The sequence below is a fragment of the Mytilus galloprovincialis genome, chromosome 3 (genome assembly GCF_965363235.1).
Source record: "Mytilus galloprovincialis chromosome 3, xbMytGall1.hap1.1, whole genome shotgun sequence".
In the NCBI taxonomy this organism is placed as follows: domain Eukaryota; kingdom Metazoa; phylum Mollusca; class Bivalvia; order Mytilida; family Mytilidae; genus Mytilus; species Mytilus galloprovincialis.
Window position 1 is genome coordinate 31,602,546 of NC_134840.1, and position 5,372 is coordinate 31,607,917.

Here is a 5,372-nt window from a genome sequence, read left to right on the forward strand (position 1 = left end):
GTGAAGGAAACCATTTTAGGAATAATTTATCCGAGGATTCAAATGTTAAAAAAGATCCCTCTAGTGACAGAACAACACATCAACTCAGAATATATATATATATATATATATGTAACACTCCCAAACGTGTCCTTCCCCCGAAACGTGTCCCATTCCCCCAAACGTGTCTATTCTTCCCAAACGTGTCCATAATATTCAATATTCCCCAAACGTGTCCGATTTCATTACCCCCAAACGTGTCCGATAATTGTTATTCGCCCAAACGTGTCCACTTTTAAACGCCAGAACGTCTCGCGTCTTTTAGCGCTAATACATGTCCTAACATGCGACATCAATAACTTTCACGGCAGTTCTATGATCGGGGACACAGTTGATGAAGTGGTTATTTATTAACATTAGATTGTTTAATGCCGGTTGTTAATGATTACATGTATCATTAACTTTTGACTGAATTTGCTTATTGTTCATTTGCAAGTATTTCATGCTCATTTAGAGCGAACATACAAATAATTTTAGTACAGTTAAATTAATCGTTTACTATGTAACGATGACGGCTTTTATATTAATCAGAATATTGCACGGTGGGCTTTCAGTCGAATTGACCTCCCATCTTTTTTTAACAGTTCTGATTTTTAATAAATTTTAGGTAACGAGCATCACTAAAGATACATGAACAAGAGACATAACGTCCAGTGCCAAATATTTCATTCGTTTTTTGAACGACATCATATTAACGATATATACTGTAGTTCTATTATCATACCGGGAAATTAAATTTAGGCCTTAATTTTTACGGTTATTTGGAATTACCACTAGTTTGGATTTTAATCTAAAAAAAGTAAATGCGAGTAAAGACCGATTTGTTTATGACTACAGTAAGAAACTACTTCAATGTATGTTATGCAATATAGAGGTCGTTTCAAATAAAAGTTTCGGAACTTTAAAAAATTGTTGCCTTCCAAAATACAACTTTTGGCAAATTGTAAAGAGTGAAATGCTACAAAGATTTTAATGCGCAGAGAAAAAGAATTTAAGTAATTTATTTTTATCTTTTAATGAAATAGTAAAAGATCGTAAAATGAGTATACAATGATAAAAAATTTAAAAAAAAAACACAAATAACCTACGTTTTTATAATATAAACACAAATGATAGTTCCAGTAAAGTAAGAAGCTTGATATGGACACGTTTGGGTGTTTATTAAAAAATGGACACGTTTGGGCCTTTATACAAATGACACGCTTTGGCGCCCTTTGACAACTAGCCATGTTTTTGCAGTTCAGTGACGTCGATGTGGACATATATATTAGTGTTCTATCACTCATTTAATATTTTTTCAATATTTGAATTCCTGAATTTGTTTTTGTTTTAATTATATTGGCTTTTGATGTAATTTTAATTGAAAAATGCAATGACTTAAATCTTTTTCTTCATCTCTTATCTTGTTTGTATGAAAGTTTGTTGACATCTTTACAATGACTATAGGAATGAAAATGCAGAATTTATTTCACATGAATCAATGCAAAAAAAAAAAATTGTTCTGCAAATTTATGGTATTTCATTGCAACCAATGAAAGATATTATTATGATATGAATAGACTGACATGCTGGGTTTGCTTTTCAATATACTAAGTTATAGCTTAAGAAATAATTTACAGGAAAACATGTCAACCCTTTCAAATATCAATTTAAAAACATTTTTTATGAGTTTACCACCTTTGTTTTTTGTCATATATTCTAGCAGAAGGGTCAGTAAATATCTTTTTCCTATGCTATTAAAATGTAGCCTTTTCAGTTAAATGTAACATTTGCTGTCATTATAACTAAAGCCAAAGGTTTCACTTTAAGTGGATATTAACATTATAGCTATGCTTCTTCATTATAATCATGAAAATACCATGATTATATAGTTTTTCAAATAAAATATGTATTTTGTAATGTATTTATTAATATAAATATCTTGTTATATTCTTCAGTGTTTTTTTGCAAGTTCAAATTAAATGTGTTTTGATGACATGGATGTCCCTTTCTGCTGAATGACCAAAAGGAGTCGTTAATAGTGAAAAATTATTCAATTGGAGTGAAATATGAACTTCATTTTGTAATTCTATCTGACACTATATTCTGACTTAACCAAATTTAGTTCAAATTCTTCAGAAATTAAAAAGAAGTCTTTAATTCCATGAAAAGTATGTCATTGAAGGGAAGCACAGACTCTTATCTGTAACTCACCATTTTTACATATGATGAACCAGAAAGTTAATTCAACATATCTACTGACATTACAAACAAATGAATAAATTAAGTAAAGGCAAATTTCCAGTGTCATGTTTTATTTGAAGATGATATAACTTGAGCAGCAACTATTGAAAACATTATAAAGGTTTGACCAAGCCAATTCAAATACTTTAAAAGAATTTTGATTTGGGTCAAGAAAACACACTTACTAGCACCATAAACAGACTATCAGTCTTATCAGACTACATATGTTGTGAAAAAGAATTCCAAGCTCCTTAGACTGGCAATTCTCTATATTCACTCGTGCAAATAATTTTATATTGATATGGTACTATCACCATATCTATTTTGCAAAAAACAAGAGTGCACTTGGTGAAATGTTTCGCCTTTTTACTTACCATTGACATTATGTTGATAGTCCTAAATAAAATGGCTTAACCAGGAAAATTTAACATTGATCAATGAATCATTAAATTGTACACCTTACAATTATTACAATACATGCTTTAAATATAGTTGACCTTTCGCATATAGTATCTAAAGAACAAACTAAACCTGGAAAATTTAAGTTAGACCATCAAACCATGGAAGTCATGGTCAGATGATAATTGCCAGACTGACATATACACATTACAATCATCCATACACCAAATATAGTTGACCTATTGCTTATAGTATTACACCAAAAAAGCAAAAAAAATATTGAGGAATGAACCTTAAAATGAGGTCAAGATCAAATAAAACATGCCACGTATAGTTGACCTATTATAACAGTATTAGAACAGAAGACTATAACACAAACAGTTAAATTAAACCACTGAACAATGTAAATGAGGTCAAGGTCAGATGGACATGTTTATTTAAAAATCATTCCATATACCAAATATAGTAGACCTATTGCATACAATATGAAGATAAACAGACCCAACACACAAGATCAGATGACACCTGCCAGTTGTACATGTAAACCTTACAATCATTCCATACGCCAAATATAGTAGCCTATTGCTTATAGTATCTTAGATATGGACTTAACCACAAAAACGTAACATTGTTCACTGATTCATGAAATGATGTCAAGGTCAAGTGAAAACTGCCTGACATGCATGAGGACATAGCAAGGAATGCATATACCGAATAAAGTTATCCTTTTAGTCATAATAAGAGAAATTAAGAATAACTTTATTCCAAGTAGTTACTGAACCGTGAAAATGAGGTCAAGGACAATGGGCATATGACCGACTGAAAATTCATAAGATAAGCCATAAATATACTAAGTATGAAGGATCCAGGTCTTCTACCTTCTGAAATATTAAGCTTTTAAGAAATGAGATAACACGATGCCACCGGATCATTATCCCTATGTCGAGCTTTCTGTGACAGAAGTTGCAGACTCGACAAACATCACAAACCAATAGAAATGTAATTCCTCATTGTACATCTAACTTTCGAAAACCATCTTTCACGATCAATAACTCTTATAAGCGATAACTTGACAATTGTTGTAACAAATATGTGAACTAGTTCAGTGGAAATGGATGTCAAACGCTGAAACATATCAATGAACTAAGATAAAAAAAACTTACAAGACTAACAAAGGCCAGATGCTCTATCTTTCTATTAAAAGTTAACAAGATTAAAGATATAAGAAGATATGACACGAGTCCCAATGAGACAGCCCTCCATCCAAGTCACAATTTTTAAAAGTAAACCATTATAGGTCAAAGTATGGTCTTCAGCACAGAGCCTTTGCTCACACCAAACAGCAAGCCATTAAGGGCCTAAAAATGACTAGTGTAAAACAATTAAAACGGGAAAACCAACGGTCTAATCTATATACTAGTAACATATATACATCAAACAAATAAACGACAGCTACTGAATATCAGATTTCTGACTTAGGACAGGTGCAAAAAAAAAAAAAAAAAAAATGCAACAGGTTTAAACATTTTAATACCAACCTTCATCCTTATCTGAAACAATAGTGTTACATCACAACATAGAAAGACACACTATAAAATATCAATTGAGATTGCTTACCTCAATCAAGACTTATCGTCCTTCCCTCCGCCTATATCACCCTGCTCTGTTGCTCCGTAATTCTCGTATCAAGACTTCAAAACGAGACCAGGCATTATCAGCGACGTCACAATGTGAGAGGAGAAGTTATCAGCGACGTCACAATGCGAGAGGAGACGTTATCAAGCTTGCTTTTGTCAAGCGTAAAACTGTCTTAGGGAGAAAGAAACGACCAGTAACAGAACGATAAAAAGATAATCGGGTTTTCTTCGTATAGATATCGTAAAATATCAGCCGCTCGACACAATGTGAAACTTTTTAGCTCGTTCGCTACGCTCACTCGCCAAAAAGGTTCACATTGTGGCTCGCGGCTGATATTTTACGATATCAATGTGTAGAAAACCCGATAATCTATACATATTAACACAAATGAACATGCACTGAACGAATAAATTTGATCTATGATATAATGTAAATACAAAATCAATAAAATAAGGGGTGCAAAAATAAAGTTTACAATCTTTTAAGAACAATAACTCCTACAAGAGGTTCTTTAAGTGTTGATTTTTTTTTTGTAGATTTTAATTTGCGGAACTCTTGTTTTTTTACGTTATCTCTCAAACTATTATAGTTTAGTACACTTATTCTTTCAAAGCAATAACAAATAAATGGGCAATCGACACTTCATCCATGTTGACTTATTTGTAGATCTAGAAATCGTTCTTGTTATTTTAACTGTTTAAATTTTTTTGTTTGTCTGGATCTGCTTACCCATCGGAGACCACCCCCAGTTTTTGGTTCAGTCTGTGTTGCTCAGTTTTTAGTTTTCTGTGTTGTTTTTTGTGTTTTGTCTCATTGTTTTTGCCATGGCGCTGTCAGTTTATTTTCGACTAATGAGTTGGAATATCCCTTTGGTACATTCGCCTCTCTGTGATTATTTTCAAGATAATAACCAAACGCAGCAAACTTTTATATATGTCAAGGACAGTACATCCCAAACTGGGTCGTCCGTTGTTTCTGAAAATTTACCAGAAAGTAGAACTTGACTTATTACTGGTAAATTTTATTCCACGTCAGAAAATCTAAAACTCTTTCGCGTTAAGCCATTAGTTGAA